Genomic DNA, 22,815 nt, shown 5'->3' on the forward strand with positions numbered 1-22,815 from the left:
GTAGGCAACATGTAGGTCCTCTATAGTAGATTTACCATTTAAGGCCATGGTGGTGGGCTGATATATGTTGGTGTACTTTGTTATAAAATAAAATGATACCCATAGGGTGATAAACAATGCTTTGCACACTGTGGTGAGATATGCACTAGAATCATCTACTTTTTTCCATGATGACTCAATGCTTTGCACACTGTGGTGAGATATGCACTAGAATCATCTACTTTTTTCCATGATGACTCAATAAGCCATACCATGGCATTGGAGATAATGGCAGAATTAGCCGGGGAATTCTAGCCCTTTAGTTGTAGTAATTTCTACAAGTAATTTCTACAAAGCCTTTTTCACATGAGAAGTTTTGTGTGAATGCTGGAGTAGCATACACCATCCTAAGAGGTTGTGAGCAATGAGATGTAAAGGCATGAAGTAGATATCGAGAGGATAGCAAAATGCGATGGATGAAGAGAAAAACATGTTAATGATTGAAGAATACAACAATTGTGAGTCAACGTGTGCCAACAAGAAAGTTTTAAAAAAGAGGGTTAGTCTCCACAAGCAATGAATCCAATTGTGAAGTGGTATTAGCAAGTATTTCTATCTTGCGCTTTGTTCTCTCATCATGAGGTGTGGATTGTGATGTATCCCAATCTTGGAATATTTGAAAGATTTGTTGTTTTGATGCTTTATAGGTACCCTTTGATAATCATTTTCTTTATTTTTTGCACATTGTATCGCCTGTGTATATTCCACTTTTGTTTTCTCCACTTTTTCCTGTAGTAATTTGTTTTTTTGATTCTAGCCTTTCCTTGTGAGCATGCAACTTCTCCATTTTTTGCTATAGAGCTGTGAGTTTTGTTTGAAGAGTCACATTTCCTCTTGAAGTGTTTGAAATCTCTAATTCAGCTTGAAGGGACACTATTTGCTGATCCTTGCTGAAGGTCACAAGATGTGGAAGCAACATGAGTGAGTAGATTGATCCAATTCTCACGTGCTTCATAGGTTTTTGCTGTGTTGACGGCAAGGTTTTGGATGGAATTGCCTTGCGAGGGTGACTACCTTTGGCTGAAGAATGACAAAGAAGAAGTTAAAGCAGTCATATTATCAACACTAGGGCTGATCATGGGTAAAGTCATGGATTCTCCGACATTTGCTACAAATGGCGGGCTTGATGAAGATGCCGCTCTAGCAGTAGCAACATTCGTAGAGAAGTTTGTGTAATAGGATGTGGATGGAGTGGTAGAAATGATGGTGGTGGGGAAAATGGTTTTGGTAATCTTGGCCTATGAAGGTTAATGACCAATGGTGAGGATGATGATGGTTTTGGTAATCCTGGCCTATGAAGGTTAATGACCAATGGTGAGGGTGATGATGTACATGTAGAAATGATGGTGGGGCATATGGTTTTGGTAATTCTAGCTTATGAAGGTTGATGAACAATGGTGAGGGTGATGAATCATGATGTACAGGGGTGGGCAACAGATCTAGAAGTGGTGTGGCTAATGTAGAGGCTATGGATGGTAATTGGCCTCTCACATCAAGTAGAGTTGTACAACCTGTGTGATCATGGAAGTGTGGAGTTGGCTATTGATGTAGAGGCTTATATGGTGTCAATTTCTTTCCCACTACATGGTATAGAATTCAAGACAAAATTTACCTTTCTAATAGCAACACTACTAAAGCTCCGTGTGGTGAAATAGTTAGCCCAATTTTGTATTCCTCTTTCAATTAATTTATAAAGCATACTTAAGGGAATACGAGTCATTCGGGTAATTTTGGGCTAGTGTGAGGGCACGAGAGCAGGGAGCTCTAAGTGATTTCATGTGATGGGTGCTGATAGTTCAAGACCTCTATTATCTCTCTTTGATATAATCACAAACATCCTTTAGCTTTTTCCTTGAGATTATTATAGATTGAAAATTTAGTGTCTATCAATGAAAAATGTAGTGCTTCTCTAATCAAGGTGTTTGTCAATGCTACCTGCTTTTTTGTGTTGTTCCTAAGAGTGATGGCACTTGTGTGCAAAGCGTTTTGGTATGTGTGAATGTTCTCCAACACAAGTGAAACATCTGGTGACCAAGGTGGTAGTTTACGAAACTCTTCTAATCCTAATTGATCAAGATATGGAGTTACAGATGTGTGAATGTACTCCAGCATGTGTGAAACATCTAGTGACCAAGGTAGTAGTTTATGGAACTCTTCTAATCCTAATTGATCAAGATATGGAGCTACAGATGGGTTGCCTAAAAGGAGTGAATAACATTCAGGGCTGTGAAATTGATCTGTGTAAGTTGTACCATCCGTCACCATGTGTAAGGTTCGGTTTCAATCTCATCAATTGTTTCAAGAACAACCATGTGGATTGAAATTTGAGTTTGTGTAGCACGTCAAGGTTTTAGCTGGTTCTTTTGTCGTGTTAAGGCTTCTAGCCTTGCATTGTGTTTCTCAATCTCTTTTGCTTTCTTTTCTGCATGTTGTCAGTGGAGTTCATTAAATAGCATTTTGTGTTAGAGGACCATAGTAGCATTTGATCTTGCTACCATTTGTATGCCTTCTATCTCTACTCTGTCAAGGTTAGCAAGTTTTATTGTACCTTGAGGCGTGATATTATAATGACATAGAAAGGTCCCAGTCCTTTAAACTTTAATTTTTGTTTCTTGTTTTTCACGTTGTATAAAAGATTTAGATCCCCTACGTTGATATTCTTATCCTTGAGGTTGCTACTATCAAACCATTGTTTTCTTCATAATTTCTCGACCACCATCATGCCATAAGTGGCATGGAGTCGTTTTTCTTCTAATTTCTTTATCTCTTTATTGGTTTAAGCTAAAGCTTTATTTTTCCATCTCTTAGTTGAATGTGAGAGTTTAGTTTTTATGGTATCAACACAGTGTTGGTGTCTCCCTTTAGCATCACTGTGTTGACTGGTATGGTGGGAACCTAACTAAGCTTGACTTCCCATTTTTTTACAAAAGTAGTATGGGATTCAACAGCCTTGATATATCTTATCCAATGTTTGTCATGGCTTTAACTTTGGACTCCTTACATGGAGAAATCGTGTTAGAAACAACAATTTAGGTAGGATTTGCAAACCAAATTAATTTTTGTGTTTGCATATTTTTATGTTTTTGTATTAGTGTTAATTACACAAATTAACCTAGCTTAACCCACCTATAATTTGGGCCACAAGTTTAAGTCTTTTGGCTGGCCGAATTTAATGCGTGCAAGCTTTAGGTCCCAAGTCAAAAAGGAAATCTTGGAAAAATCCAAAAACCTTGACCACCTCTTTTTGGGTAGTTGTGGTAACACCGAAAACTGTAAACCACAAACTGGAAACCATAAACCTCAAAAGTAAAAAGTAAAAAGTAAAAAAAAAGGAAAAGGAAAAAAGGGAAAGGGTTAGTGGGCAAAAAAAGTATAGATTTTTTTTGAAAAGTGCATGCATAAACTTGCGTATTATAGGTTTTAGGCCGTTGCGGTCATTTTGGTGCACTTGATACAAAACCTAAAAAAATTTACAATTTTCCACAGGTAAGGGACCCACAACTATAGGAAACCATCTCCAGATTCTATGTGCTTCTTTTGCTCTTGTTGGGGGTTCAGCACGAGCGACACAGAGCTCATTAGCCTCTCGTACCTTGGCATCAAATAGGGACAAAGGCAGATAACCCCTTTGGTTTAAGGATTAATCTTAGGTAGGCCCACCTTTTAAAGATTTAGAACTGTCAAACACATTTTGGGCAAGTTTTTCTAACACCAAAAAAATAATAACAAAAAAAAGAAAATTGTCAAACATCCTCCTAGCCCTAAAACCTCCTGCAATGAAATGCAGTTATGACCTGGGCACATTTTAGAGATAGAATTAGAGGAAACCATGTTGACTCGAGTAGGCTGGTATCAATCGACCTTTGTCTTGAGACCATCTTCCCTCTTTAGAAACAAGATTCAGTGTGATACAGGGCTTGAGACTCTCAATGAGCAGCGACACTTCCTTCGATGTGGAATTAATGGGAAGGATATCGAACCATGGGGGATAAATCCCCACTCAACCAATAAACACTAGACTCGCCACTATCTTGATAGGCTGATGACTAATTACTTCAGGGGTTTGGCTTCGAGACTACAACCTTTGCACCTAACCAAGCGGCATATCAATTTGGGGATGAGGGAGTTGAGGTGAGCTCCAAGGGCACACCTAGTGCTGCCTTACACACGAGCCCCATGCATGTGGAAATCCTTGTCCACATGGGACCAATCTTGGCAGGAAACCCGATGCCTATAGACCAAAACCTCGCCCAAACCTTACTACCAGATGGTAGGACACCGAAGAGAGGTGCGAGAAGTAGAAGCCCTAATCCAAGTTGCTAACACCATTTACTGACATGCATAAGGTACATCCCCACTATACAATGGAGACACCTCGAGTTGTGTCCACATCAACAGTCCCAATAGAAGAAGAAAATGCTAAATGTATGGTTGAAATTCCACTTAATAAACTGGGACAATACTTTGAAGGTGATAAGTCTAACACATTACTACCAGTCATCCTGCGAAGGGCATCACATTAATGGGAGTCCTAGATGGTGGTGTGAGAGTGAGTATAATCACTAAGAAATGTTGGGAGAAGATGGCCAAGCCACGTCTAGAAGTCTCGGATATCATTGTCAAGATGGCTGATGAGACTATCTCCAAACCTATTGCGATGTTACGAGATTTAAAGAACAAAGTTCTTAAACATCGGGTTAAACATAACTTCATTGTTTATGACTTTTCCAAACAACCCGAATCATATGAAATGATCTTAGGATGTCCCTTCATGAGACAAGAAAACATGGTACATGATTGGTCTAAGAGCCATGTCTACTAACTCCAATTTGATGATTCCATCATCATCGTTGATCTTTTGACTAGTCGCATACATTGTTAACCACATGCGGTTAACACATTGATCTTTTGACTAGCCGCATACATTGTTAACCACATGCGGTTAACACATTCCTACAACAACTATGTCCACACACTTATGTAATGGGTGCTCGCACTATATTGTAAATCCCGTCATTTGATGAGGGAAATGCCCTAAAGACGCTCCCAAGTCTTGAGCTTTGAAGGACATATAGGAGGATCTCGGTCAGTTGGCCAAACCATAGAGAAAAGCCTTGTAACTATGTTTCGGGCACCTCGGGTCACTTACTCCCGGGGCCGGCCTAGTGGGAAAAGGATTGGAACTATAAAAGCCAATTTCTCGTGTTTGTAACTCATTCTCATATTTGTGCAATAGAAGCGAAGTGTTCTCTCTCCCTCCCTCTTACAACTCTAATCTAGCATGTGTGGTGTGCTTAGGGTTAGGATTTGAGAGTGATTAATACTAATCACTTATTCTCTCTTGCTTCTTCTCTCCCTCTTGCTTGAGTGGATTAATGCTAATCACTTGTTCTCTCTTGCTTCCCTCTTTCTTCTTCTCTCTCTCTTGCTTGAGTGGATTAGTGCTAATCATTTGTTCTCTCTCGCTTCCCTCTTGCTTCTTTTGCTAATCACTTGTTCTCTCTTGCTTCTTCTCCCCCTCTTGCTTGCTTGATTAGGCTATCATCACCACAATTGTCTTCCACGGAGATCCCACACGATCTTTGCGAGAGAGGTTGCACCACCCGCCCCGCTGGATTGTTATGGCTCACCCAAACCCCCTTCGAAACACATCCAACAAGAAGATTACTTGGTGAACTGCAACTATCATGGGGATCTTTCTATTGGCCGAGCTCGTAACCCCAGTGAGGTCTCCAAACTCCACAACTCCTTAAGAAGCAATTCCACTGCGCCTCCCATGAGCGTTGTCACACCGGTGTGTTGCACTACGTGTACTCATCCCTCTTCTCACCTCACTTCACTCACACACACTCTCTACCATGGATTAGAGAGAGATTAGTAAGAGGATTAGCAAGATCAAGACTCTATTGCACAATGGGAGAGTTTTTTGTATTATGAGAGATATTGACTTGTGTTCACCTCACCACTTAAACTATGGCTGGCCACCGGGCACTTTAGGCTCATAAGAGGCCTATTGCTACAATGACTACTCTCATAATATATCCATGAAGTACATCACTTGAGACTTCATCCTAACTTGCTACCACACGCTCTTGAAGTGAAAATCGCCATACGTATTCCGTCGGACCATTATACGGGCACCGGTCCAAGAAGTTGATTTGGACACCATTGCCTCATATCTTGAATGTATGACCTTTTGGTGTATCTACCTTGACTCCTTGATGTAAGATAATGGTAGTAGCTCTTGTTACCCTAGAAATGGTTTAACATTCTTCCCTTCTTGATGCCGATCATGTCCTCATGATTCTCGTGATCGGCATGATCATGTTGAAGACCTTTGTGTGGGGGAGAATTGACAAGCTTTGTTGATGGGCTTTTGATGTGATGTTCAATGGTCCGTATTTCCCCAGAAGGAATAAGAAAGGCTAGTTAGTAAATGAAAAGTCTAGAGATTAGCAAAAATTCTTAACGGGGTGGGAGTTTTTATTTAGTGATTGATTTTTATATTTTTGTGAGTATTTTTTTTCCGTGGGTTTTATTTTTTGCTCACTTTGTTTTGGTAATCATGAGCAGAGTTGCATGTTATTAGTGTGGGAAACTAAGAGATGTTAATAATGGGGGAGAAGAGAAGGAAGGATCTAGAGGAACGTAGACAAAAGCTTTAGAACGAGATTGTGATTCTCAGTTCTTGATCTGATTCATTGAAGCGATATTCATCACTTGAAGGATTTGGGATTTGATGATGTCCCTTTTTGTGACAGGATTCTTGCCAAATGATGTTGAGTAGTACCTGTTCTTACATGCTTCTTCCCATGTGCTTTATATGCTTTTATATATATTTAAGTGTTCTATGAAGTAGATGTGCACGAAGTACATTAAATGAGTCAAATAGACTCTTATTGAGCTACTACGGTTTGAAGTAACCACTTGTGGCGAGACATGAAAGAATTACGTTAACTTGCGAGGCGAATATAGACATCTTCACTAAAGGAATAGAGACTAATGTGTTGTGAAGACTTAAGTTTTCGTTTGGAGAGGTTGGCAATTTGAAGAAAAATTCCAAGCGATGGGTTGTACCATTGATGACTAGGCTTGTGTCCACCATGGCTCCCCATCCAGAGAAGTACTTGGAAGGTTGTTGATGGTGAGGCTCTGGTGCAAATGCCCTCCAATGCATGAGTATTGATATGTACTCATGGAGCAGCTGTTACATTAACTTAGCCAAAAGAAGAGAAAGCTATTAAGCTTAACAAAAATGTATTGGTTATTGAAGATCGTTGGGAGTTTCTTGTGATATTCTATAATTTTTAGGTAGGTCATTTGTGTGACTCCTTTGTGTTTTTGTTGTTGTTTTTACCACCTTGTGAGCAACATGTTCTTGTGGCTACTCTCCTTTTTGAGAGAATAGGTTCCTATGTCTGTCGCGTAGCTTTTGCACTTATGGTTCTCATCCAGAGGGGTGAAAAGAGCATTGCGAGTTTGTAGTTGATGCACTCATATGTTTCCATTGCAGACGTGGGGATTGATTCTTGAATTTGTGACTCAAGTGTTGTCGAGGCGGTAGGTACAGCTTTTGGTTGGTTGCCACTGAACACGCAAGCTGTTGTGTATGTGTTGTATGCATGAGATAGGTTGAGTTGCTTACTTGGGCCACCATTCTTGTCAAACTTTAGGTGAAGTTCTTGGAATTGAAGCGGTAGTGAGGCTTTCTTCAGTTTGTTCGATGGTAGCAACCATATGATGGGATTTCTTAATGATGATAATTAAAAATGAATATAGTGTTTTAATACAACACTTGAGCGTGAAAACTACTACAGCTGGAACAAGCGTAGCATTAGAAACTTACACCAGACGTGATGGGCTGAACCACACGGCTTATGCTCAGCATAACAGAGCCTTGCTTGCTGAAAATAGCACCAAGATATCTCGTAGAGAGGAGGGGAGTGTGTCCGCCACCTCAACAGGGTACAACTGCGTAGTGTGACACAGTGGCCGTAAACACAGGTCACTGCTTATGCTACACCCGTACCAAGCTTCGAGTAGAACGTCCCGCTGGTTACTGTCGAGCAGCACTGCATCTACGTCTACCACCTTGACCAGGGCTTCACACCCACAAGCTTGCTTGATACGGTGAGCTTTAATGCTACAGTCCGCCGCTTATTCTTCAAGCTCATACCTGGTAGAAGGATGTGACACAGAAAAAATTGCCACTGCTTGGCTCCAGGTGCGGAGAGACTTCAGTCGGTGCTTGGATCCGATTTCCTCGGAAGAAGGGTTTGACTCGTGGCGGTTGAGATTAGCTGGGGTTTGCGACTACACCCTTCTCTCAGATGAGCTCCTCTTCATAGATCTGCTCAGCTTTGCTCTTCACGACCAGCTGTTTAAGCCTCTCCGGTGAGGTGACAGAAGCCACTTGACGTTGAGCAGAGAAAACACACCGACCAAGAGCTAGGAATGAGACCAGCTCTGATACCATGTCAAGAGATTCACAATGGTGTTGAGAGCTTGCTCAAGGTCGAGTGCAGGAGAAGTAGATAAGGTGCTTAAAGATCACCCACACAAATCACAAGAACAGAAGCTCACACGTATACTGCTTATTAGTTCCTCAAGATTACAACTGTGCTATCTCAATACTAACAAATGAGACATAACATGCCTTCCTAGAGCTAAACTCATAGCTCTAGTAGTTGATGCCCACAAAGCATGAACTCCATGTGGAAAAAATAACTAGAAAAAAGAACAAACTTTTAGAATCTAGAAATGCTTCATACTTATTCTTAAGCAAAGATGCACAAATAAATTGCACTCCATTCTTAAGAATACAATGAAGAACATCACATTCCTCATTGTGAGGCATATCCATAGTTTCCAAAGAAGAACAAATGGGACAATCATCATGAGACACACATTTGAGCAATCTACATATAAGAAGAAAACTTTCTCATTGGACTAGAAAACTTCTCATTATGTACAAAGTACATGAAAGCGTCTCGTGACTAATTTGATCAAAAATTGCATTAGCGTCGATTACGTACTCTGGCCCTCCCGTTGATAGATATGTGGATCGCTCTGGTGGCGTCATGGCGAGCACCTCGACCGGTATGAAACTCGTCCCAAGGGAAGAGTTGCACTCGCTCCAGATTGGAAAAACATCCAGATCCAAATTGGATATATTATGATTGGAATACTTGCTACAGACCCCTCGCCTCTCCAAGGAGTCTTTCTAGGACTTTGATGGCTATAGTTAATATTTATATGAGGGCTCTTGTGAAAAAACCATGATTGCCCAATAAAACATCTATGCTATCAAGGCACATATAGAAAAGAAAGCTCTTCCTCATAGCCTTGAATCTTCAATGTGACTTAAGGAACCTTCCTCTGCCAACATTGGGCAATGCCTTGAGTAAGATTGATCATATACCGATGGTCACATGAGGTGTTAACTGCTTTGTAGGTTAACATGGTTTCACCCGCCCAACCTATTTTAAGGCGCTTTGGTATCTTACCCACTCTCAAACATGCACCTATCTTTTATAAGGCGGTGTTGGAACATATAAAGTGACCTTACCATAAATAGGGAAAGCCTAAGGACTTTGTGTACACACTTTCTAATAATAGTGGTTGGACCATTTTTAAGTTTAGTTGGCCTAATGTGAACACTGGTCACTTGTATATAAGTCAAATTTGATAATAAACAATACACATTCATTCCCTTATAATAGAATACTTGAAAGCTCTTCTCTTATCTAATCTTACTTGACTATATGCTAATGAATCTTGCTTCATGGATGCATGCTATAGATAGGTTTAATTGTAGGCTTATCTCTTCCATTAGCTTCTATATTTTATTTAAAAAGAGGGTGTGAGTCTAAATATATGAGTTTAGAGGTGTAAGTCTATGCATGAGCCAATAGACATGAGTCTACATATTTGAGTTTAGAGACATGAACCTACATACGTGAGTCTAGAGGAATGAACCTACATACATGTGAGTCTAGAGGCATGAACCTACATACATGAGTCTAGATGTGTAAACCAACATATGTGAGTCTAGATGTGTGAGCCCACATGCACAAGATGTGACTTTAAAAGCATGAGACGTGAGCCCACCGGCATGAGTCTACATACATGAGCCTAGAGAAGTGAGTCTACAGGCATGAGCCTAGAGAAGTGAGTCTACAGGCATGAACCTATATATGTGAGCCTTATAGGCATGTACCTAGAGATATGAGTCTACAGGCGTGAACCTATATACATGAGCCTAGAGACATGAGTCTACAGGCGTGAACTTAGAGACTTGAGCCTTCTAGAAAAAAAGGGTTCAAAAAACCCAAAAAATCTAAAAAAAAGAAACAAAAATAAGAAAAAACTTATTTTTGGTAGCTTGAGCAAAAAAGACGTGCCACAATTCATTTTTCGATTAGCTTTAAGAAGTAATAGTAGAGGCATTCTATGAATTTTTTTATACTAGACCAACTTGCATCTAGGGTATAGATGTGGTTGGTTAGTGTTCTTAAGTAAGTGTCTATGTTAGGTCATCTACTTGTATAATTGTTGAGCGGTGCCACTAATGGCGATTTTCCCTTTGTGCTAGCCTTAGATGGAACCATGTGCCAAAAGAGGCATTTGATGGTGTTCCTTTTAGTGGAGTCAGATCATTCTAGTTATAAACACCCCAAATCTTCGTAGCAAATTCATCAACAATGTTCATTTTCTTATAAGGCCTCATTTTTTCCTTTTGAAGTGGTTGGACAACTATTTATCTACCCAAAGAAATCATTCTTTGAAGAATCATAGGTTGGAAATTAAGTTGGCCCAAATTAGGCATACCATTTCATTGTTGCCTCTTTGAAGGCTCATAGAAATTGCCCCAACTTCTCCCTATCAAATGCCATTTGATGAAAATTTAGATCACTCTTTTGTTTCCTTTTGAATTTGGAGAAATTCACCTTAAAGGTCCCAAGAGGCATTGCAAGGGACAAAAAATAATGGAATGGTACCTCTTGACCCAAAAGTTATAGTGGTGTGAATAGGGACCCCCATCCCAAACTTGTAGGAATTGAAAGTAGTTAACTATGTTAGGGTTCTCTTAATCAAGATTAAATGTGCATAAAGAAAAGGCAAAATTTTCTAATTGCAAAGGGGCAAAATGAGATGAGAGTGGGGCCAAACAAGTGATTCATCTTTCATTCCATCAATGGGCATCAATGAGCATCTATACAAAAAGTAGGTTTAAAGGGTCTCTTCACATTCACACACACCCTCCTAACCCTAACCCTAATCCTTTAAAGGCCCACACTTATCAACTATCCATGTCGCCTTTTTTTCCACACAAGGCTAAAGACACTTAACCCTTTCTAGACATCTATAGGGACATAAATATTTCACGGTCTTGAGTGAAAAGACACAAAAGAACATGCTCCAATGACCTTATAATAGGATTTTGATGGTATCATGAATACCATTCCCATGAGCATGATGAAACCAAACAAGTATGTGTGCAAAGACAAGTATCCTAAATGGATCCCAAACCCAACCCATCCCCAAACAAACTAATTCTTCTACTACACTACTGTAGAGACCACAAGTCTAGCTCCTACAACTAAACTCCACCCATCATCATGATTATCCCAAGCCCAATTTTATACACCAACCAATGGGAAGCAAGAACAACAAGAAACAAATCATATAGAGCTCATCAAAATGTGTGCGTGTGTGTGTGTGTATGTATGTATGTACATACATATGTGTGTATATATATATATATATATATGTATGTATGTATGTATGTTTGTATGTATGTACGTACATACATACATACATACATACATACATATATATATATACACACACACATATATGTATGTACATACATACATACATATATATACACACACACATATATGTGTATATACATATATGTATATACATATACATATACATATACATATACATATACATACATACATACACACACACACACACACACACACACATATGTGTGTGTGTGTGTATGTATGTATGTATGTATGTATATGTGTACACACACACACACATATAAGGATACTTTTAAATGAGAGAGAGAGAGAGAGAGAGAGAGAGAGAGAGAGAGAGAGGGAGCATATAAAGAGGGAAAAGGCGGGGAGGGGAAGGTACTCACTCAAGCACATGTTTTGTGAACAATCAAAGACATTTTGTGAAATCGCACTGAGGATAGGAATTCTAAATTATAGCCACATTAACATTTTTGATGTTAATTCATACCTCCCCATTTTTCTTAGGTGTACTATCACTATAGTCCCATTTCGTATGTTCTATCTCATGGATAAAATTAGCTTCTATAAAGCTATCGATTTCTTCTTTAATCATTTTGGAATACTTAGGATTCATTGGGTAAGCATATATTGTTTCAATGGGTTTGCTTTTCCAAGCACATAGTAGGAATCATATGCTTAAATTCTTTGGGAGGTACACCCTTCATATTGGTCTCATATTGGCGTAGTTTCAAGCAAAGCAATCTTGGAACACACTTTAAGAAACTCTATGAGATCTTTTTCTTATTTAGGAAAAAGAACTTTTTCAATGAATAATGACTTCAGATACTTGCCAGGTCTTGTCAAATTAACCTCTTTAAATCCATCCCATCATAAGATGTTTTAAGGTTAATGGGGTTCTTTTGGCAATGAATAACAACTTTGAGTCCTTGCCAAGTCTTGCCAAATTAACCTTTTCGACTTCATCTAGCCCATCATAAGATATTACAAGCATACTAGGGTTCTTTTGGCTTTCTCATATTGTATAAAGCAATCTCCCATATTATACAATTTGAAGTGTTTATTTAAGAACCTCCTAAGGTCTTCTATCTTAGTTTCTTCTTCCACTCTCCATTTGGCTTCTCTTTCAAGTTTAGCCAATGATGTATTTTGGGCTCTCCTCATAGAGAAAGAGAGATTTTATGGTTCTAGTTTTGGTGGTTCTTCCCCTTTTGTTGTAGTGGAAATAGCATCTAGCTCTCTCTAGTAATGATGGTAGAATCTGTGTTGATGTATGGTGGCTGTTAGTATTTTCTTCCACTCTCCATTTGGCTTCCCTTTCAGCTTTAGCTAATGCTCTATTTTGGGCAAAAAGGAGTGACAAAATTGATGCCAAAGGTTTTGATTATAAGGTCCTGTTGAAGTTTTATGGGCTTTGTGATGGTGCTATTAGTAAGATTTACCACTCATGTCATCTAGGGGAGGTTGTCTCCATTTCTCCTAGCACATGATGGTGCTATTAGTAAGATTTACCACTCATGTCATCTAGGGGAGGTTGTCTCCATTTCTCCTAGCACATGATTATGCTGAAACTAGCACCCCCATATAAGATAGTTGTGACTTAAAGTCTATCATATGTGAGAAGTATTGCTGATGAGTTCATGTCGTCACTCTTGAAGTAGTGACTAGTTTGTTTACACACACACTTTATTGATGAGTTCATGTCGTCACTCCTGAAGTAGTGATGACTAGTTTGTTTACACACACTTTATTGCTAATGAGTTCATGCCGTCACTCCTAAAGTAGTGACTAGTTTGTTTACACACACTTTATTGATGGTCTTTAGGCTCTTTATAACTCAAACATGAACTGAAACTTTGAAATCATATGTGAGGAGTCCAGTGCCACTTGTCCTCCATCCCTGCTCTTAGTTTCCTATCCATCCAATCTTTCATGTTTTTCCATAAGCTTAGGCTTCTTTGGAGTAATGGTAGACATTATCACCATCCATAATGTAGTGGATCAAAGTTTGAGTGGGTGGGCTCTAAGCTTCAAAAATCTCAACATAGATGGTTTCTTATTCCTCTCCCTCCTCATTTCCCTCAGGTTTTTCTGTTGAGGTTAAATAATTCATGGGGGATACACTCATGAGGTGGTGGTGGAGGGGGCTAGAACAAGCATTGGTGGCAAGGGTGGTTCTGGAACCCTTAGAATTTTATTTTGGGGCATGTTCTATCCTTGTTGAGGCACATATGTGCGAGCATTGACCTTGTTGTTGGTTTTAGCAAGCCAATGGTTTCCTTGTGTTAGGTAGCAAGGTTAATGCTGCTCTGGGTTTTTGATTGTAAAAGTTTGTAGTCTCGTGATTTTGAGCCTTCAACAATGGTTATAGTAAAGATCTTGTCGTGGTCTTAGGTTTAGACACTATTTGCTAGTGTAGTTTGCACAACAAATTGCACACCTAACCAATTCGCATCTGTAACGATATAGATGTGACTAATCGGGTTGGTATCTTACAAGGCTAACTCTCCATTATGGTGTCATTTGCTACATTAAGGCAATAGTTAGCTCTTGTATTGGCTATCCATCCAAGGGCTCGTTACCTCTTTTTCTTGGTTTTCATGCAATAGTTCCAATGAGGCCTCTAAACAGGGTCACTTCATGTAGCTCGCATGCATGACTTTCCATGAAGTTATCATCAAAGTCTATTGCACTCTACAAACACTGTTCAAAGGACTTCCATCCTTGGACATATAAGGCATTATGCAACATTACATTTTGAGGCCTTATAGGAACCTTCATGTTAGCCTCCCATCAAGAGAATTGATCTCTTTTATCACATAGGGAGTAGAAATCCCACACATGGTTGATATAATCTCTGATGGATTCTCCCTCGAATGGTTGGTTAACAAGGCTCCAATGGGTTCCTTCTTTTATCACATAGGGAGTAGAAATCCCACACATGGTTGATATAATCTCTGATGGATTCTCCCTCGAATGGTTGGTTAACAAGGCTCCAATGGGTTCCTTGTTGGGAATACTTGGTCATTAATGCTTTCTTTAAGGCATTAAAGTTTGCCTTTCAATGATCAAAACTACTAACTTGCTTTTCCTTCAAGTGTCAAGCTAAAGGATCTCACCTTTAGTGTTCAACTCATCCAAATGTCTTGCATATCTAGCTAAACATCTTTAGAAGTAGGATGGGATAGCTAGATCCACAAAATTCAAGCGTGATCTTAGATATGTGACTTGGCTTAGTTCTCTATGGATCATCTTGGGTTGGTATAGGTTACCCCCCTCCCTATTTTCATTTGTAACCTCAACATTTCTAGGGTCAAACATGTAACCACTACACAAGGCTAAGGGTAGGTTAAGGTAAAGGATATAGCGGTGACATAGGTTGTAGATAATATCTCATCAATGGTCTATAGTAGTAATGTGGTGGATGGCCATGAGTTGTGGAGTCATAATGAAGGTGGATAGTCGTGAGGTGTGGTGTCATAATGATGGTGGATGGATGTGAGATATGGTGTCATAATGATGGTGGATAGTCACTATTTCTCCTACTGTAACATACTCATATGTACGTATTTTTTGGGTCCATTTGATTCGGTGATTTTTAGCATCTATTTTTAATGTTGAAAAGTAGGAAATACTTAGAGGACATAAAAGATTAAATTTAGTCATAAATTTAGTAATTTAGATACGTCGATTTTGGAACTTTTTATGCATGTTTTGTGGTGTCATTTGTATGCGATTTCTATTCTATACTTAATCAAGTTAGATAATGTATAAGAGGGTCATATAGTGAGTAGTTTAGCCTAAAGGAAACTCATATGGGGGTTTACATAATAAATATAACCGCATCGAGCGCCCGAAATAGGGCCCGAACACCAAATTGACCCTTAATTTTTAGTAACAGCGGCCTCGCACATGAGGGTGTAGATAACTTTATTTGTCAAAGAGATGAATTAAAGAAAGTTAGTTCATCATAGGACGAACAAAGTCTGTGTTCAGATAATTAGGAGATTTCGCACGGGGTAGCTGGTATTCGCGAAACGAATCCGACACCACTTTCCAGTGTTAAATTAAAAAAAATCGTATCTTCTCTAATTTGGTTCGAATGCATGTTTTTAGAAGAGATTTTCTATCTTTGACGATTTCGTGCTTAATAGTCTACTAATTCTTGTGGGCCGTTTTTTTTGGGCTTCTTTTCAGAGCAGCCTTGAGGATTTTCTGTGCAGGATAGAGAGGGAGATAGATTTTGAGATTCGGGCCGCCGACCGTCCTTAGACAGGGAGGAACGTCGGAAAGAGATTGTGATTTATGCCCTTTGGGAGCCATTTGGTAGAACCCAGAGTGGACAAGATTTACTAGAGGCATACCCGGGATAGCCGCGACGCCGTCCAGGTGGTTAGGTGGACGGACGTCGGAGAAAGGCCCTATTGGCTAGATTTTTTTGTTAGTGATTATCTCTCTGATTTTTTGTAAACAAATATGATTTATTAAAAATCTCTTCACTTTTTGAAGTATGAGTGATTTTTCTATAAGATTTGAGAAATTTTATGTTAGAACATAGAACAGAATATGGATACGCCACACCTACATCTAGACCTAGGCGCCCAAGTTGGGGCCTTCTAAGCTCATCTCTTAGCATTGGTGGTGGGATTGTTTTAGTTTGAGTCGTGGTCACAGTGGAGAACATTAGGAAAAATTCAGACTATGAAATGGGCCCTGTAAGAAATCCTAATTTTTAGTAATCTTTTGATTAAAAATGCTAATTTTGACACCATAGTGAGAGACAAAGCAAATGATTCCCCTATTTTTTTAATAGACTTTTTAGGTCCTACCATCTACATTTTATCCACTCTCTTACTAGCTTTTCGTACTTTTATAGTCTATAGTTTTGGAATATCTTAACCCACTACTTTTAGATGCAAGTTGCATCACCATTCTCAAGGTTTCACTTTTCGGCCATAAGGGGGGCCCAAAAATTGACATTTTCAAAATTTTCATTTTTTTGAGTTTTTCCATCAAAAAAATTTCCTTATACATATATAAACCCAAAAAGTGATTTTTTAATATCATTTCTTAGTCATAACTACCTCATAACAATCTTGTCATATCTTTTTAACTTCTATGATATCTAATGATTGCAAGATGCATTCTAATATTTTATACCAAAAATAGAAGAGCATTTATTGAGTCTTCTTAAAAAATAACTTTTTGATATTTTTCACATTCTAGTGTATTTTCATGTAAAACTTTCCTCTCAAATATATATATATATATATATATATATATATTAAAAAATTTATTTTTTAATATCATTTTCAAACCATAACTCCCAAATATATATGAATTCAAAAAACCTATTTTTTAATGTCTTTAAGAATGTAAGTTGCATCACCATTTCCAAGAGTTTAATTTTTGGCCATAAGGATGCCCAAAAATTTGACTTTAAAAAAAATTATTTTTATTTTTATTTATTAAAAAAACTCTCCTTATACATATATACCCAAAAAGTGAATTTCTTAGTCATAACTTCCTCAGAATCTTCACTCTTGTCATATCTTCCTAACTTCTATACTATCTAATGACTACAAGATGCATTCTAATACTTTATATCCCAAAATAGAAGGGTGTTTTTTGAGGCCACTAAAATAATGACTTTTTGATACTTTTCACATTTTAGTGTATTTTCAGGTAAAACGTTCCTCCCAAATATATATATATATATATATATATATATATATATATAAGTTTATTTTTTAATGTCATTTTCAAACCAGTACTCATTTTAAAGCAAGAATTCTAATCATTGTAAGGTTGCACTATTCTCCATCTATTTTTTAATACCAAAATAAGAAAGTCATTTTTAAAGACCATTAAAAAATTCACTTTTAGATATTTTCGATATTTTGATGTATTCTCATGTAAAACTTTTTCCTAAAAAATATATAAGCTCAAAATTGAATTTTACTATCATTTTGAGATAAAAAACCACCCCATTCCTTTCATTCTTATCATATCTCCTTATCATGACTAGAATCTTTATTTTTGGAGTGTCAAAAATGGCTTTTTTAGAGAGATATATTTTTAATATATATTTCTCTAGGATCATTCCAAATGTTAGAATATTATTATCTAATTTAAATATCTTTTTTAATATATATTTCTCTAGGATCATTCCAAATGTTAGAATATTATTATCTAATTTAAATCTCTTTTTTAATCCTCTATTAATCTTATTTTTCTATCATCTTGAATTAGGCATGCCTTTAGATGATATTACGAATGGTAGAAAGCGTAAATTAGACATTCACATTCGTATAGATGAAGATTATGCACTAGCAAAATGTCCTTATGTTAGGCAACCATTACCTAATTCAACCATGTCCACACTAAGAAATGAGGGGAAGAAGGATGTTGATCTTTGGATGGATGGAAAACTCTTCCCCTATGATCCTTTGACCTTGTACAGTCCACCATTTCGTGATTTGACTAGTTTTGTTTGATATGTAGGTGATGGGAAAAATGGGCTCTTAGGTTATTGTAAAAGACTTTCTATTGGTGGTGGTCTTCATAACCAGTACTTACACTCAATTAATTCAAGTCTTCAATCAAGTATTAAAGATTTGAAAAAACATTCATATGACCTTCACATGAAAAATAAGGAACAAGAAACACTCATAAATAATCAAAGAGATAAATTGTCTAGGTTACAAAGAAAAATAAGGAGGTTGAAGCATACACCAATCGGTGCACGTGAGTATAAACAAAAGCTTTCTAATATTGAAAATCTTTCGGTGCAAGGCAGCGTAAGGAAACAGAGGGTCATGGCAACAAGGTATGTTTCCATGGAATTTTTTGGTTATATTTTTTATGTCTGTGTTAATTTAAAGGTTTTTCCTAATAGATCTAATGGTGGTTTCATTATGTCCCAGGAATTTCTTAGTTGGTGCATCTGGTGTGGGAGATACTATGCACGTTTTCAAAGCTTGCATGAAGAACAAAGAGATAACATCAATCATCCGTGATCCAAATTACAAGAGGGTCCTTGAGGTGGTTATAAAGGACATTATGCAAGACATCAAGGGGCTTATTAGTGCAAGGGATGTACAAGATGCATGTGATAAAGCCGATATCAGTTCGCAAGGGTTACGAGGAAATTTATGGAGTCATCAAAGGAGCTCTTAGTATCATTAGAAAAGAAGACAAGCAATGCAAATGTTAAATCGATCCTTGGTGAGTATATTCATGTAGAAGGAAGAATGGTTTTAGATCCTAAGTCCAAGGATAGGCTTGAAGTACATTACAACACATATAACAACCTCTTTGTGGACCTAAAGAACCTTCAACGACATATGATCTAATTCTATAAGGTTTCACATCAAGGTTGGGTTTGAGCATTTATCATTTAACTTGCAAATTTCCCTTATCAATGACATGAATGACTTGTGTTGTTTGGCTTGGTTTATGTGATATGTAGAATCAGAGAGAGTCTTATTGCTTATACTGAAGTTGGATGAGGCTCAACTAGTAAAAGAGAAAAGATTGGAGCAAATGGGAGTCACATATATGAATGAAGCAATGGTATATGCAAAGGACAAGGATAAAATTCCTTCTTTCAGTGTTCAATCTGAGAAGGATAATTGGTGGCTTGGAACCTTTGAGGTTCCAAAGGAGAACACTGAGGTGTTGAATTGGATGCTTCAACGATGCCCTCAAATTCTAGAAGTCATCAAACAACAGATGAATGGGGAGGAGCTTGAAGTGGATGGTGTGGGCTCCTTTCGTGTGGATTGGCATCTAGGTGGTGATTTGAAGACCATAAAATGCATGTGTAATTGTGACAATAGTGCACAATGCATCCATCCATGTCCATTGTGCATGAAGCAGTCAATTCTCAAGCCAAAGAGGGAGGATAAGCTCCGATGGGTGGAGAGGATCTTGTCTTCCGATTTAGATGCAACACCTAATAGGGACATAAAGGATCCAAATTGGGTACCAATTATTCCTTTCCCAATGAAAAGTATACACTTTTGCACATTGCATGCCATGATAAGGATTTTTGATAGGTTGCTTAAGCTTCACATTGACTGTGCATTCACTATGCAGCCAACCTCAACCCAAGCTTCACATTGACTATGCATTCACTATGCAGCCAACCTCAACCCAAGCAATAAAGCAAGTCAATAAAGCAAGTGGAGGAGCTTCTCAACTCTCTGGGAGTTCATGGTGGAAATGTAAAGATTGTGAAAGATCTTAAGAGGTTTGGGGCACATCATATTGTTGCTCAACAAGTGTCAATGAGAGGTGCAATGGCGGCGAGCCGATTATTGCATCCTATGAACAATTGAGGGAGGAGCCTGTAATGGGAGCATTGGAAGGATCTTTGCAAGTGCACCATAGATCTCGATAAGGATCCAACTCTACGAAACAAGTGAAAGAAGGTGTGGGCTTACTTTGACAAGGTTGCACAACAACTCAAGAAGAATAAAGTGTGTTCAAAATAGATGTGACAGAATTCATCAAGCTTGTTAGTGAGAGTTGGAGAGATACCTCCATTACATATTACATGGTAAGATATTCTCATCTTAATTATCATCGTTCATTAATTACCATTGTAATTGCTTACTAAAATTCTATAAATTAAACATTTGTCTTTATAATTTCTTACTTGGACAATTTTTCATAGCACATTGTATATGCACATGGACCGTATTTTCTACAAAAATACGGGTCCTTGGATATGTTCAGCACCCAAGGCATGGAAAAATCACATTACACAGCCAAAGGAGTGTACTTCAAGAATACTTGACATGGTGGAGGGAAGACACGTAGCAATTATCTTGTGGAGATGTTTAATTGGTTCTCTCGCAAGCAATCTTGCAAGAAATGTTACTAGGGAAAAGGCTTGAATGTCAGCAATTGCTAAACCCGCACGACTCAAAAGGAAGGACGCAAACATAGAGAAGTGGAATGGAAGTTCAAGAGCAAGCCATGTCGCATGGCATGCCACAATGGCAAGACATGGCAGAAGTTGGGTTAAACGTATCTAATTTGGTGGTTTTGTAAATTTTGACTGGTTTTAGACTATCTGAACACATTATAAATGATTTTATATAAAGGTGTAATAGTCTCATTCATTCTCATTTCTATATTTTGACCACTTTTTGCCATGGCTTGCACGAAAAACACTGCACGTAAGCATCCACCATCACCTCATCGTCCTCCACCACCACCTCCACCTCCCTCTCCCCCTCATCTAGACACCACTGACCCGGGGCCAGCACCAATGACCCTGATCCAGAGACATGGAGTGATGTTGACCTTGATCGAGTGCCATGGGGTGATATTCCTATTCCCCCAATACGTTCCACAAGTGGGGGGAAGAGCTTGCATCGAGGCATGGGTCTGTTGCCAACACGAGAAGAGGTGGCAGCGACAGAGTAGCATCAACAACGGAAGCAGTAGCAACAGCTGAAGGAGCTCCATCATCTTCTCGGCATAAACGTGCACGAGATTGGAGTGCTCATGCACATCCTCCTTGACCACCCGCAAGAAGCCCTCCTCCTCGTGCCCCTGAGAGGAAACAATGCAATGGCATAGCAACTCTAAAGGAGATTTGGAGGTTCTAGAAGAGTGTCGACCTCCTCATCCCGAGAGCTCATTTTACGTCTTGTCAAAGAGATACTATACGATTTTGGGGGATGAGACAAGAGGATGCAAAGCCTTGCCTTGGCTGCAATTGTGCGCTTTTGCCGCCGCAGGAGTCAGAGCTGGAACACCGTATGCGAGCCACGAATGGCTGCAAGCGTACAACCAGAAACTAGCAAGCTCAAACAGAAAGCAAAACCGCTCAAACCATCGTCGTGTGAAGGATTCTTGCGTCGTAGTGAAGAAGGAGCCGCCGTCGCCGCTCTACCTCATCGCCACTGTCGTGCTGCCACACAGTGCTCGATCGCTCTCTCTCTCTCTCTCTCTCTCACACACACACACACACATGCGCAGGAGACGGGGACAGAGAAGATAAGGCAAGAGCACACTTTGTATTCAACACATTGAGAATGAGAGTTTTAGGGTTACATTTGACTCTTATAGGTGACTTAGCCGTTCACACATGGGCACCCATACATGACCGGCCAATCCTAACCCTTATCCTGCTGATATTCAAGGTGCGCCTCTCATCGGCGATCACCCAATCCCTTTATCCTTTACATGTGGTGCCGACAAGCCCGGCCCATGACTCAGAATACTTAAATTAATTACATGACGTAAAACGTAGTACGTCTCAATGTCCGTCATAGGTTAACATGCCCCCTTTCCTAATGTAGATTCTGTCCTCAGAATCTATGGTATGGTAAGCTCGATAGGGTTTGTTGTGGGAGCCCATTTGCAAAACAGGGAAGTAGAGTGAAAGTATGCTGGAATTCAAAAGATATAGAGTGTAATAAAGTCAAGCATGTTAGACCACAATGGATATTGCCATGAGAACTTAATTTAAGGGGTCACAAAATAATGAGCTAGCGTAGCAAATTAACAGGAGTTTAAAATTATTGAAAGTAAATCAAGAGTTAACAAGGTGTCAAAGGTTAATCAAGGTTTATAATAACTGGCCTAAGTCAAGGAAAATAACCAAGCTTAATAAATAAACAGATGACCACAATGTGTCTACTCTAAGAACAAGTTAATACCACGAGCCTAGGGACACAAGAAACATCAGAGTTACAGGAGCCTTTTGCCTTTATTTCTTTATGCACGTGACAATTTTTACACACAATGGCGACCTCCCTAAGGCAAAACTAACATCGATCCTGGTACCATGTTTAACACAAAGCATTATCCAGGAATCTATTAGTTCACCTTAGGCAAGGCTACCCCCCCTACCAACCAAGGCATCGGTCTGGAGTAGAATACTCCTCGCCTACCAAGTGTCAATAAGGCGATAGGCCAACATTAGAGCACATAATAGACTTGCATTGCCATTTATTGTAGGCTTTTTTTTAAAATTTATTTC

General features: G+C 38.8%; 1 long non-coding RNA gene across 1 annotated transcript; it reads left to right on the top strand.

Moving 5' to 3' along the window:
* The first annotated feature begins 18,613 nt into the window (after positions 1-18,613).
* Positions 18,614-18,992, top strand: LOC147631583 (uncharacterized). Its single transcript, XR_015267268.1, has 2 exons — positions 18,614-18,642; positions 18,740-18,992. It is a non-coding gene; the product is annotated as an uncharacterized LOC147631583 (long non-coding RNA).
* The last annotated feature ends 3,823 nt before the right edge of the window (positions 18,993-22,815 follow it).

Source organism: Cibotium barometz, chromosome 14 (genome assembly GCF_041138505.1).
Source record: "Cibotium barometz isolate CiBa-2024 chromosome 14, ASM4113850v1, whole genome shotgun sequence".
Taxonomy (NCBI): Eukaryota; Viridiplantae; Streptophyta; class Polypodiopsida; order Cyatheales; family Cibotiaceae; genus Cibotium; species Cibotium barometz.